At 45.2% G+C, this 14,503-nt stretch overlaps 1 long non-coding RNA gene across 2 annotated transcripts in view; it reads left to right on the top strand.

Moving 5' to 3' along the window:
• LOC139080267 (uncharacterized) overlaps positions 1-14,503 on the top strand; it is a 189,442-nt gene that overhangs the window by 45,989 nt on the left and 128,950 nt on the right. For both annotated transcript variants that reach the window (XR_011534616.1, XR_011534617.1), the window contains exons 2-3: positions 1,567-1,760; positions 2,273-2,461. This is a non-coding gene — a long non-coding RNA (uncharacterized lncRNA). The remainder of the gene's footprint in view (positions 1-1,566; positions 1,761-2,272; positions 2,462-14,503) is intronic.

Here is a 14,503-nt window from a genome sequence, read left to right on the forward strand (position 1 = left end):
ATTTGGGGGAGCCAAAGGCAGAGTGCTATGGACTGAATGTTTGCATCCTCCCTGAATTCACATTTTGAAACCCTAACTCCAATGCCTTGGTATTTGGCGGCGGGGCCTTTGGGAGGTAATGAGGTTATGAGGATAGAGCCCTCATGAATGGGATTAGTGATCTAGTCACAGGAGACCGAGAGAGATGGTCGCTCTCTGTGCCATGTGAGAACACAGCTGAAAGACGGCCATTCTGCAGACTAGGGAGAGGGCCTTCACCAGACACTGAATTGGACCCTGATCTTGGACTTTCTAGCCTCCAGAACTGTGAGAAACAAATTTTTATTGTTTAAACCACTCAGCCTATGGTATTCTGTTATAGTAGCTCAAGCTGACTAGGGCAGTAATGAAGCACCATGCTGGCCCTGAACTGCTGAACTCTGGATTTCACGTACATACGACAAAGAATAAACTTCTATCTGACTCAAATCCTGGTCATTTTGAGTTTTCTGTCATTTGCAGCCAAACTTTAGTAATACTGGTAGTGACAGATCGGCCTCTCCCACAGGGGCATCTCCAGATCTACTGGCAGAAAGAAGGCCAAATATGTCCTCTGCAGACAGATCACTAGTAGAACCACTCAAAAGGGGCTGAGCCACCAGTATCCTGTTCCTTCTTCCAAACATCAGTTGGGTTAGTCATCTATCACAGGAGAGAAATGACTGGAGGCGCCAAGAGAGACCAGGAATGTGAACTAAGGAGGCCCCTCCACATGGAAATATGAGACTTGGAGAAGAGAGGTTCTCCTGAACCTGGGAAATGAATGCATCAAAGATTTCAAATTCTGCAGGTTCCAGAAGAAGGAGGAGATGGGAAAGGAGTTTATGCCAGATAAAGTAAGACAGCATCTTAAATGAGCAAACTAAAGAGTAAATGAGTTTGGAGGTGACAGCAGTTTCTCTGGCTGAATGGGAATGTAAAATTGCAAGTGTTACAGCTGAAAAGCACCTTCGAGAGCATTCTGGTCCAATGAAACTTCAGTCAAGAGAAGCTTTCAAAAGTTGGTAACAGGGTTCCTGTAGGTGCCATTAAACTGAACAGGACAAGAGCTCCAATCCCTCAAAGGTGCAACTTTCCACTGGGACTTTGATAAATTGGGAGGAGAAGAGAATCAATGCAGGTGAGAGAGAAAGACAGGAATAGAGGGTGAAAAGTAGGATTGCCACAACGCGGTCCACAGACTGTAAAGTAGACCAGCATGGGTGATCCATGTTGTTACAAAGTGGGGTAGGTAGGGCCATTTATATGGGTTTTTAAATGCCAGATGGAAGTATTGTGAGTTTATCTTTTGACAAAGAAGGAGCCACTGAGGATTTTGGAGATGGTTATTGTTGTGTGACCTTTGACTAGGCACCATGCAAAGAATGTGTCACAGGACTGTGAGCCCTTCAAGGGCAGGAGGGTTTGACTAAAGCATCTCTCCAGTGATTTGCAGGCCAAATCTCGAGGATCTTAGCACACTAGGACTCTGATTTGACTCATTCACCCACCAGACACATCTCTTGACATTTTTTCCTTTGATTTCAGGCTCCAGCAACACCAGGATGCTTTCAGCCTGCAGCAATTGACAATTCCATATTTTATTGAATTGAAGCAAAATTTCTTTCTCATGCATGTTACATGTCAATTGCAAGCCAGCAAAAGGACTCTGATCATCACAGCAGTTCAGCCCTACAGATTGAGAGAGGCTCCATCTCAAACCATGCTCCACAGTGTCTGAGGTAAGGAAAAGAAAGTACAGCAAACCATGCGCTTACTCTTAAAGCTGCTGCCCAGAGGTAACGCATCACTGGTTCACATTTCATTGGCCGAAAAAGTCACATAGCCAAGAATGCCTTTAAGAAGCAGGAGAGTATCAACCTCCCTAGAGAGGAGAAGCAGATAACAGTTTACTGCAGCCCCCACATTCACCTTGCTCTCTCTGGCCCTTGCATATCTCATTTTCTGTGCTCTGTTAGTGCCCCAAGCACACTCGGATTCTCCCAACTCCTCCTCCTCCCCATCATTGCTCACTATATGCCAGGCACTGGGCTAGGCTTTTTTCATCCTTTCTCTCATTCAATCTTCACAATGACTCTATGGAGTCAGTACGGTTATTAACCCCAATTTACAGAGAAAGACGCTGACGTGGGGAGGTTAACAGCTAGCTCCTCAGTTCCTACCTCTGTTCTCTGCTTCTGGTCCTGTGGTCACCCATTCTGATTTCCACCTCCACTGGCCTTCCTCGTCTCAGTCTCCTCCACAGCTTCTGACGAGAGACAGTCACAGCTTTTGGAACTTCAGAAGTGGGGCCACCTACAGTACCTCCAGACAGTGAAGGAGAACTGGGGACAAAGACAAGGCGCTCTGGGAGCTCAGAAGAATTGACTAGCTCTACTGATGAAGAGGAAAAGGAATAGCGGTGGTTTAAGATACACACCAGGTACAAGTTTGCTGGGAAAAGCATAGAACTGCCTGTGTGATGTGTGGCAGGCCTGGGAAGGGGCAAGTATTCCTAAAGTGCTCTTCTGTGAGAGATGCATTTATTTATTCTCTCTCCTCTGTAACTCAGAATCTGGGCTACACATATGATGATGATGATGATGATGACAATGATGATGATGAACATAATGGTAGGGGCTGGCCTGGTGGTGTAGTGTTTAAGTTTGCGTGCTCCACTTTGGTGGCCTGGAGTTCGCAATTCCGATCCTGGGCACAGACCTAGCACCACCAGTAGATCCCACGCAGTAATAGAGGAAGATTGCCATAGATGTTAGCTCAGCCACAATCTTCCTCAAGGAGAAAGAGGAAGATTGGCAACAGGTGTTAGCTCAGGGCCAGTCTTCCTCACACACACACACACACACACACACGCAAAAGATAATGATGATGATGACAATGATGGTAATGCTGATTATGATAATGATGATGATGGTGATGATGATGACAATGAAGATAATGGTGATGATGACAATGATGATGATAATGGTGATGATGATGATAGCAAACATCTACATGGCATAAGACACTTAATATGGGTCACATGTTACTTTGGTTTCAACATATATCAACATGTTTAATTCTCACAACATCCTTGGAGGAGAAACTATGATTATCCCCATTTTATAGATGATGAAACTGAATCAGAAAGGTTAAGTGACTTGCCCAAGTTTACGCAGTGAGTAAGTAGCAGAGCCTGGATTTGATCCTAGGCAGTCTATCTCAGGCGTTTGCACTCTTAACCTCTATAATTATAACATGAATGCTTGCTGTGGGCCAAGTTCTGCTCTAAGTCTTTACATGTATTCACTCCTTGGCCCCATGGAACAAGAAACTTCTGATGTACATATACTTCTTAATATCATTTGACACATAGGAAGCTGAGGAGCAGAGAAGTTAAATAATTTGTCCAAGCTCACACGGAAATGATTGTCAGATCTGGGGTTTAAACCGAGGGAGTCAGACTCCAGAGCCAGCAATCTCGGCTACTGTGCTTTACTATCACAGGGTTTGTTCCTTTATAACCTACTAGATACAGAGCTCTCTACAGTGGGACCAGAAGGGTTTGAGTCTAGATTTAACGAGGACGACACTGGCTCTCTATAGTTCAGTGAGTAGCAAAGTGTGTGTATATCTGTGATTAACACGTAAGTCTCAATACAGTGCAATTCCAGTGTTATGTTCAATTCCTCCTCACTAGGAATTTGGTGAAACTTTTGTTTGATAGGGTCATGAAAGTTGTCTCTGTCCTGGTTCTGATTAGATGCTATTCTGTGTCCCATGATGGACCACATCCCGCATTGACTTACATAGGTTTGTTTGTTCATTTATTCATGCATTCATTGATCCACTCAATAAATATTTGTTGAACCTGACTGAGTGCCAGGGATTGTTGTAGATACTGAGGATATGGAATTGAGCAAAACAGTTAGCTGCGTCCCCTCTAGAGTCTACACTCTAATGGAGAGAGTCAGATAACAAACAAATAAATGAATGATAAGTGCTGGGGAGAAAAATTAAGCAGGGGAGGGAGAGAGAATGCCAAGAAGGAAGAGCAGTTGCTTGTTTAGAAGCAGGGATAGAGTCCTGGAGAAGATGAGAAAGTGACCCACGTGGGTACCTGTGAAAAATGTTCTAGATCTAAGAGAACAGCAAGTGCAAAGGCCCAGAGGTAGGAGCGTGTGTGACAAGTTTCTGGCGCAACAGGAGGCCAGTATGGCTGGGGCAGAGCCAGCGAGGCAGAGAATACTGGAACAGAGAGGATAGTGGGGAAATGAGGGTGGACAGACCATCTAGGGCCTTGCAGGCCATTGTGAGGCCTTTGGATCACACTTTGAGTGAGAAAGGGCACCTCTGGAGGGCGTTGAGGAACCAAGTCACAATCCGTGAGCCTCACTCAGGCTGCCATGTGGAGCACAGGAAAACCAAATGCTCACTAAGAGGGGGTGGTTGAATAAATTACAGCACAGTCAAACCACGGATTAAGCCATTACAAAGATTGACTTAGAGCTTGCCGCTTGATTTGGAGGGAATTCCACGAGGAAATGTCGAGTGAGAAAGCCAAAATGCAGAAAGGCATGTATAACATCCCGTTTTTATAAGGCTTTCACAACTTTCCATATGCATATGAACATGCATTTATTGATTTGTTATGTAAGCATGGAGAACATTATGGGAAGATGCATGCTAGATAGTTCACAGGGGCTACCTCATTATGAGGGGGTGATGTTTGCAAGGGTTGGAAGAGAAGAAGGGAGATGCCAAGTTAAAAAAATGATTGCTCTTAAAAATAACAGTACATTTGAATAGATCACGTTTAAGTATTTATGGAAAAAACTGTGTGTGTGTGTACACAGGCATTTGTAGATATATATCATATATATGTATATATTGTATATATATGAAGAAATTTTAGTATAAATACATCATCGATCCTATGACACAAACAAGACTATTGACTTTCACATGGGGAAACCGAGGCTCAGCTGCCCAGGGCCCCACAACCACGCAGCCACTGCACAGGGGGAGTTAAGTTCCCAGAGATCTAACTGTACAGCCTTCATTTCCTCTTCCCCACAGTATTCGTTCCTGTGCCTTATTTCCCTCTTCCTAAAGGGGAGTATCTTTCCTTGGCAAAAATGGAAAGAGCAATCACCTACAGGATTTTCCATGAAGAGATGACAGGTCTCCTGAAACTTCTGAACTTGGGAAAAGCACCTCAGTTCTGAATTCAGACCTACAAGGACTGTGGCATTCATGAAAGGGGCATCTGTACCATTTAGAAAATATTGTTGATGAGATGACCACCCCCCTGGCGAACGAAAGGAGGTGAACTGGAAATTCTTCACACTGGAAGAGATAAATTGCCCATTTGGAAGGAACACCAAAAGAAATAAAGCCCTATCATGAAAAACAAAATAAAACAAAACAAAACAGAAAATGACAAATGTTGGCGAGAATGTGCAGAAATAGGAACACTTGCGCACTGCTGATGAAAATGTGAAGTGGCGCAGCCACCATGGAAAGGAATACGGAAGTTCCTCAAAAAAATTTCACATATAATTACCACATGATCCAGCAACTCACTCACTTCTAGGTATATAACCAAAAGAACTGAAAGTAGGGTCTCAAAGAGATATTTGTACACCCATGTCCTTTGCAGCATTATTCACAATAGACAAAAGGTGGAAGCAACCCAAGTGTCCATCACCAGATGAAGGGATAAACAAAATATGGTATATACATACAACGGAATGTTATCCAGCCTTAAGAGGGAAGGAAATTTCGATACATGTTACACCGTGGATGAAACTTGAAGACACTATGCTAAGAGAAATAAACCAGATACACAAAAGGACAAATATTATAAGATTCTACTTACATGAGGTACCTACAGTAGTCAAATTCACAGAGACAGAGGGTAGAATGGTGGTTGTCAAGGGGCTGGGGGGAGGGGAGCGGCCAGTTAGTCTTTAATGGGTGTGGAATTTCATTTTGGGATGACGAAAACGTTCTGGAGATGGATGGTGGCGATGGATGCACAACAATGTGAATGTGGTTAATGCCACTGAGCCACACACTTAAAAATGGTTAAAATGGTGAATTTAATGTCATGTATATTTTTTGACAATTCGAAGAAAAATAATAAGAAGACAGGAAGCCCTGTGTGACTGAAAAGACACCAGTCACAGTGGCTGGGATCCCATGAAGACCGTATCAGGAGAACTCTCTTGAGTCCATGGCTGCCCGTTCTTGGAACCCTGCATAAAATGGGACCGAGACTTTTGTGGTCCGCCTCTCACAGCGTCCATTAGCTGACAGTGACCCTGGTGTTCCTTTTCCCATTCTGGTCGCGCTATCTGAGCAGAGATGTGGAGGCTCCTAGGGGAGGATGGGTGATGGTGGCTGTCAATCCCAGAGGCGAGATAATTCAAATGGCCTTCCTGTGAAGCATCACTTTCAGAGCAAACCTTGTGGAGCAGGAAAATGCTAGAAACACACTGTGGCGGGAAAGAGGGACGAGGAGCTCAGATGGGAGCAGAGGTAATAATCACACTGGAATTTCCAAAGGATGGCCAAGCCGCCACTTCAGTGCTGGTTGTATTTAACATTTCTTTTTAACTTCCTGCATTCCTTCTTAAGCCTGTCTTTAGATAAAGATTTCTCTCCAAGGAGAAGAGAAATTCACTTCACTTGCCCAAAAGCAGTAGGATGTCACAAAAGCACCTTAGCGGTGGCTGTCTGCCAGACTGATTTAAGACAGAAGTCTTCAGTTAGGAGAAACATCTCCCAGGGTCCATCCTCATTTCCATTTCAAGTACCTCATTGGTGTGGGGCATCCTGCTTTTCATTCTCCTTTCTCCTTAACCAGCCCCTTGCACTGAGTTGCTCAAAAGGAGGGGATGTTCTGCCTCAGTTGTATGCGAGAGGCTGGTGACACCTGTCAGAGCAGACCATACTCTCAAACTGGACATCACCTGCCAAGGCATAAAATGCTTCCAATGGAGAAGCAGCCGTCAGTCAGGGCGGTCAATGGAAGAGAGGAGTTGGTGCTGAAGATCCAGGACACTTTGGCCAATGGGAAGAGAAGGGAGGAGTAGCAAATCCAGAACTCTCAGTTCTATTACCCCTGGGGAAGGTGTGACTGGAAAGAAGCTACTGCTTGACTTGGGACAAAGATCTAACACTGGGCAAGGGTAGGTGGGAAACATACTTGCAAGCATAATGGAGCACTTGTAGCTAGAGGTGTTCTGTTCCTTAACTGTGCATGGTCTTGCAGCCTTAACTCTGCCCGGACCGTGAGGATGAGCTGTAGGGCTTGTGACTATCCTCCTGGCCTGGCTCCCCGGTATTCCTGACCTGCAAACATGAAGCTGAGGTCAGAGCTTACTCTCCGCAGGAGATCCTGGTTCTATCTGTCTTGCTCACTAATATCCCTCTCTTGCCACCATCAATTCCTTAGTCATGAGCCAGATCACCTGGGTTCAAATCCCACATCCCTGGGCCTGATGGCTGACCAAGGGGCAACTCTTTGAGAGTAAAGAGAGCCTGGGTGTGCCCTGAAGCGCTCACACTGCTGGGCAGAGGTGGGCCACTCCATCATCTGGGAGCCGACTGAAGTCTGTCTGCAGTTTCTTTCTCTGGTTGGTTTCGTTAATTCATCCCACATGTTCTTTGCTGGCTAGTGAGAGAAAGCTCCAGTGTCAGATTGCGCCTGAGACCGAGTCAGAGCGGCTTCCCCTGACATTTCCGTGATCCCAGGCAGATGCATTCCCAGGGCAGGGCAGCATGACCACTGGTCCGTGGAAAGTCTGTGTCAGAGTGAAGCACACGTGTGGGCTGAGGGGCTCAGCGGGCCCCTCTCGAAGGGCACTCTGGCTGTTAAACTTTCCAGCGTTTGAGGTGGGAACAGCCCAGCCTGGTCTGCCACGTGGGGCAGCCCGGGCCTTCACTCCTGGTTGCCATTTTGCAGTTTGCAGTGGGTATAGATTTTTCTTACAAGACTTATTAAGTGTGAGTGCAGCCTTACACACACGACTGCCTGCTCTCTGCTTTGCTCACATAGTCTTACAAAGTGGATCAGTAATATCCTCACCCTCATTGTAGCAATGAGGGAAGTGAAATTCACAAAAGTCAAGTACCTTGGTTAGAATCACCCAGCAAGGAAGCCACGAAGCCCTGAGCTTGAACTGGCTGCGGAGAGTGTGCACTTTTCTCCAATTGCAGAGATAAGGGTGATTCCGCAGAGCCACCCCCCAAGCCCCCGAGACAGCGTGGTAGGGAAGGGGCAACATGACCCGGGGACAGTGCCCTGCGTTGGTTCTAATGCCTTCTCTTAGTCAATCCCCTTTCTCATCGGGAAGACACAGAGCTTGGAGAATCCTAAGGCCCCTTTTAACATTAATACTCTCCGCTACTCTGATCCTATTTTTTTTTTTTGCTTGCTTACATTCTCTCCAAGGTACAGCCATTTCTGTTTTGTATTTCCTTAGCAGATTTTAACTATCAAGGGGCATTTGTATCCCTCCTAGCGTCAGGCCTGGGCAGGGCTGCCCTCATGATCAGGTGAACAAATGTGGTAGCGTGAAGTATCCAGGATGGCAGTATAGGATCTCTGCCCTGGCTCTTGCCTCTGCTGTGCCTGAGGCATGCCTGTCCTTACCTGACCATACACCAAGCTCCTATGGAAACTTCAAAGCCCAATGCAGTTGTCACCACCACCAAGAAGCCTTCCTTACCATAACCCTATGCTCTGGCCACCCCTAAATTAAACTCCTCACCCTGCTACTGTGGTTTATACCTTCTTTTGTAGCCATGATGTTTTGGGCTCTTTGCTTGTTTACACATCTGTCTTCTCTACAGATGTGTGGGTCTCCTGAGTGTGGGTGCTAGGTCTTTATCACCTTTGATTTAACAGATAGAGGAAGCGCAATCAGGATTTGTGGAAGGAGGGAAGAAAGCAAGGAAGTGACTAAAATGAGTTGGCTCTTTTCTGAAGATACCAACTTATAAGAAATCTTCAAAGTGCATGTGCCAATCAGTAGGATGGCATCTCTGTTGATGAGGTTTTGCTGGGCTAGACAGTGGGTCAGCCTCCCTCCTCCTACCATACACGCACATACACACACACTCAGCAACGGCTTCACCTTTGAGTAACACAATCAATTTTAATAGGCATCATGTCTCTTTCCTTTAAAACTTAGAGAATTTAACGAATTCTCCTTTAATTTCTCTTTAGTGAAATTCATGAGTGACATTTGAATTATTCAGGCCCTTTTATATGTCTATAACTATCACCCCTCTCTTTTTGTTTCTTTCTCTGAGAAGCTTTATTTTTTATTCATAAAAATGTGTGTATGTATGTGTGGCATCAAGGAATAACGAATTTTTCAAAGCTGGTTTCTTAAAGCATCTTTGAAACTTTTCTCTTTCTACTTGTTGTTCTAAAATAGAAGCTTTTGTCCAAAACTACAAGAGAAATAAAATCCATGGGATTAGAAATAGTGTCAGCTCTATGCACATATAGTCATTCCTATAGTCCTGTCTACAGGCTCAGATAGGTTCCAATGTTTATAGCATGGCATTCAAATCCATCTATCCAGAAGCAGGAAGAAAATGTTTCTTAGTTCATGATTATGCAGACTCAACATTCACTCAACAAATATTTATGGAGCATCTACTATAGTCTTGGCATTGCTCTAAGTTCTGATGCTGTGATAAGAAAGATGTGGTCATTGGCTTCATGATGTTTTCATTTTGTGGAGGGAGAAAAGAGCAACAAAAATAAGCAAAGAAACAAATATATACAATAGTTGGGAAGTGTGATAAGTGCTGTTAAGAAATTACTTGAGGATCAAGATAGAAAATCATAGATGTGATTTTAAGAGAGTCCATTTGAGAGTGACCTATCTCAAATAAGGTAGACAGAGAAGGCTGCTTTGAGCCGAGACCAGGAGGATAAGAAGAACAAGAGGAAGAGAGTTTAAGACAGCAGGAACAGCACGTGCAATGGGCCTGGGGTATAAAAGAGTTTAATGTGTTATAGAACTTGACAGAAGGCCAGGAAGGCTGTAGCCAAATGAGCAAAGCAGAGGTGACATAAGGTGAGGTAGGATAAGGATGAAGGGGCCATAACACCACCTTGTGGGCTAGGGTAAAGCAATTGAATTGCATCAAAGTTGAGTGGAACGCCATTGAGGGTTCTAAGCCAAGGAGCGATACAGTTCTTTTTACATGTTAAGTAGCTCTGTGGTGAGCGGGGGCGGGGGGGGGGGGGGGGGCGGGGTGGGCAAGACAGAAGCTGGGGGTCCTGTTTGGAGACTAAAATGAGAATCCAGAGTAGTGTTAACAAGGACATAGAAAGACTAATGATACTAGTTACAGCTCACAGCTCCATGGCACTCCCTCTGCGCCCTGCTCGGAGTGCTTTATAGACGTGGGCAAGCTAGCACTCCTAACACTGCTGCGAGATCAGGGCTACGGTCTCCCCTCCGTTTTACAGGTTAGGAAGCTGGGGCACAGCGAAGTTAGATAACTTGCCAAGGCCACGCACCACCTTGTCATGTAGAGCTGGGATCTGAGTCCAGGTCATCTGACTCACAACTAAGGAATGAATAGTGGGGCGAGAGAGGAGATGATGTTGGGTTGGAGGGAGAACTGCCCTACATGGTGGGTAGGTGGTGGGTGGTGGCAAAGGACGGAGGGAAATCCGAGAGATACTGAAGGTCATGACTTGCACGCTGGGGTAGGTGGTGCTGGAGAAAGCATGGGTCCATCTTTTGTATGTGCTGCACACAGGACAGCAACTGAGAAGAGCCTGCCCTGCCACTTGTGTGGCATTGGGAGCCCCTTGAAATCCTGTTTCCCAGTTTGATCTGTGCAGACTGGGGTTTCCCAGCCAGGGTTGGCAGGCACATGTGCAATGTGAAGACTTCACTGGAATGTCACAGGGATTACAACCCTGCCCTTCTGACTTCCCAAGGGATATTGTCAGACTATGAGACAATGAGAGGCGGCCCAGCAGAGTGGGAAGCCGGAGGCGTGGGCTGAAGTTTCCTCCCTGTCTCTGAACCCTTCTGGGGTGTCAGCTAATGTCACCAAGCCTCAGTTTCCCCATGGTGAAATGGGAGTCCTTCCTCCTCTGATGACACCAGAGGGATGCTATGAAAAGGTGAAGAAAGTTGTTGGGAGGATGCACTTGGAAAACGCTTGGGCTCTTCACAAACACGGGAGTTGTTGTGATGATTATAACTGCATGTCAGTGGGAAAGTGGGCTCTCCACGGAGTGTGCATCAGCCAGGAAAATCATTTCCATTGATAAATGTGTGTAATTGTTGAACAAAAGCAATATATTGTCCTAAATTTTCAAATGATGTTCTGAAATCACTGAACTGGAAGCCTTGAGAAACGATAGACTGTATTAAGTGACCTCAGTCATAAATCTCTGGCATCTCCCACTAGGAATTCATTCATTTCACAAGCACATCTTAAGCACTGGCTGGGGCACAGGAGGGAACAATTCAGAAACATTCCCAGTCTTCAATGAGGTTGCACTCTAGTGACGGAAGATGGGCAATGAGCAAACAAAGAAACAAATAGCCAGAAAAATAAGCTCTCTAATTCCAGATGTGTTAAGTACTATGAAGGAAACAAGCAGGGTGATGGGGAGACAGTGAATTGGGGAGCAGGAGGTGGCAGCTACTTTACGTGGGTGGTTGGAGCAAGAAAGAGGAGGCCATGGGAAGACCCAAGAGGAGAAGATTCTGGGCATAGAAACGGCTAGTGCAAAGACCTTTAGCTAGAAACCAATCTACCCAACCAAGAAACAAGAAGGCTGGTGGGTCTGTGTGCTGTGAGCGAGGGGAAGAGTGATAACAAATGAGGCTGAATTGATCATGACATGTACTCCAGGTCACATAGGACCTGGTAGAGTTTGACTTTATTCTAGGTTCACTAAGAAGCCATGGGAGGATTTGAAGCAGAAGGGCATCATCTTTTGAATTAAGCTTCTTAAAGACCCCTCTGGCTACTGGCTGGAGAAAGGGTTGAGGTGGGACAAGTGTGGGCAGGCCAAGACCAGGTAGGAGACACCCATCCAGGCCAGAGGTGAGGAGGAGATGGAGAGAAATTTGGGATATGTTTTGAGGACAGAGGCAAAAGGACTCATTGATGGATTGGATGTGGGTAATGAAAGAAAGAGAGGAGCTGAGAAAGACTCTGGCATTTTGGTCAGATATAAGGAAGCTCTTGAATGAAACTCTGCCCTCCAGATCTCAGAGGTCTACGTTCTCCTGTGAGGCTGCAATCAACAGGGACCTTTCATTCATCCACACCTGAAGCAGTTCAGTCATCAAATTAAGCAAGACCTTCTCAGAACAAGAGTTTTGGGACCTAGAGGTGGACGGAAGAAATTTTAAAAAGCTGCAGAGTAGAGGTGGGGAGAATGTTCTGGCTTCTTTCCCTCTTGTCTTTTCATTGAGATTATTATCAACTGCTCCTCTGCCCCAATAATTCCTCTTCATATCTGTGGGAAAATCCAGAAATAAGGAAAAAGGACCTAAAACATTGATCCTTACACCAATTTCAATCCTGGCTGTTATTTCTCTTCCTGTGTCCTTTCTAAGATTACCCCACCATGCTGGGCCATGGAGGAGCAGAGAATGGAAGATGGCTGGAGAAACACTAGGGAGGATGGGAGAGAAAGTCAGAATTTACACTAAAGAAGGAGCAGAGGAGCTGTGGAGTTCGCTTTTTATGCCTCTCTTCGAGCCTCACATATTGGGCTTGGGGTCACTTCTACACCCACTTGGAAAGGAATACGTACACCTGGAAGAAAAGCTTATATAAAAGGACTCCAGAATTTCATCCCCACGGCCTTGCAGCCCTGCCCCAACTTAACCCTGAAACAAGAAAACAGGCTTAGTGGAGCTTTCATTACAAGGTTTCATAATCTCCTATTTGACAGCAGCTGGTGGTACAAACTGTGGTGTCTACTGGATCCGATTATTTAACAGATGGTTCTGTTTTCAAATTTACTCCAAATGTTCAGATGCTTTTTCACTAAATTCATATTTCCCATCTGATACTACCCCCTGGGGCTGAGCTTTAATCTGGGTTTTAGTTTGTAAGTTTTTAAAATTTTCTTTTAATCTCCTAATAGAAAGAGAATTCCCAAACAGCAGAGGCATCCGCAGGGGCCAATGACTGCACGTGACTAGAGGAGGATTGTTCTCTGAGGCAAGTCTTGCCTCAATCCAACCTCCTGCCAGAGGTGGACTCAGATGTGCCCTATTTGGAGAAGTCTCAAAACCTAGCTCGGATGACCTTGAGATTTGAACAATGTGTTCCTTTCCTGGGGCAGCACATGTTAGCACATCAGAATTCTTAGGAGGAAATGAAAACTCCTGTAGCAGAGAATAAAGACACTAAGTAACTGTGTTGCTGGCCCATTATGTGTCTCTAATTGTGTCACCTCGCTCCTCGGTAGGGTTTTATGTTCATTATTTCCAGGTCCTTTTCCCACTGCTGTGCATTAATGGTCTCCCGATTCTTTCTCTCCACTCCAGCTGCCTACAGCTGTCAGCCACCCACTCCAGCTTTGCCTTTCTAGTGTTTTCATCTTCCTGCCAGCATTATGAAATTTAATTTATAACAGAAAATGTTCCCTGAGCCTCCTTTTCTTTACGAATTTCTGGTTTCTTTCACCATTTAGAATCCTCCCTGCTTCTCCGGGCACCTGTTCCTTGAGATGTCCATTTACCATTGTGCCTTTCCTCTGCTCAAGTCCATGTTCCTAGCAGACTCAGGAAAGGGAACAAAAGCTTTGGAAGATGGGGTGTGCTCCAGAACTGGGATGGTGCTGGGGGAAAGTGTGCTGGTTTGGAGACCTAGTTCTGAGTCATTGTGTGACACATCTCTAGGGATCACTATTGACTTCTGCAGCTATCAGATAAGGAGGCTGATGCCCCCAGAGTTGTGTAAAGCAATGGCTTTCCCACCAATGAGCTGTAAGATTTGGGACCATTAACATACTTCACATCACTGAGATTCCATTTTCTCATCTGATGAAGAAGCTTTTTATGTAATGACTACTAAGATCATTTCTGCCACTATTTCTAAGGCTATTATTAGGAAAAGACCTGCTCCCTGTTCTCTGTGTGTGTACCTCTTATATAAATATTGGGCAGGGTCAGCTGCATAATTTGTGGGGCCCAGTGCAAAATGAAAGTGCCATATAGGGCCCCTTCAATGGTGATTACGAATTTTAATATGGTGAATGCAGAACATTAAACCAAGCATGCCACCTTGTGTGATTGCACAGGTCACATGCCTGATGCTGCCACTACCGTGTGACCATGTGTAGTCTACTGGGTAAAGTCATGCCCACTTGAGAAGAAAAGGAAAGATTTCCTGAGTCAATTAAGTGAGTAATAGATGGATCATCAGATAGAAAACTAGACACTAAAAAATGGGTCCTAAGCTTCTT

This window comes from Equus przewalskii, chromosome 29 (assembly GCF_037783145.1).
Source record: "Equus przewalskii isolate Varuska chromosome 29, EquPr2, whole genome shotgun sequence".
Taxonomy (NCBI): domain Eukaryota; kingdom Metazoa; phylum Chordata; class Mammalia; order Perissodactyla; family Equidae; genus Equus; species Equus przewalskii.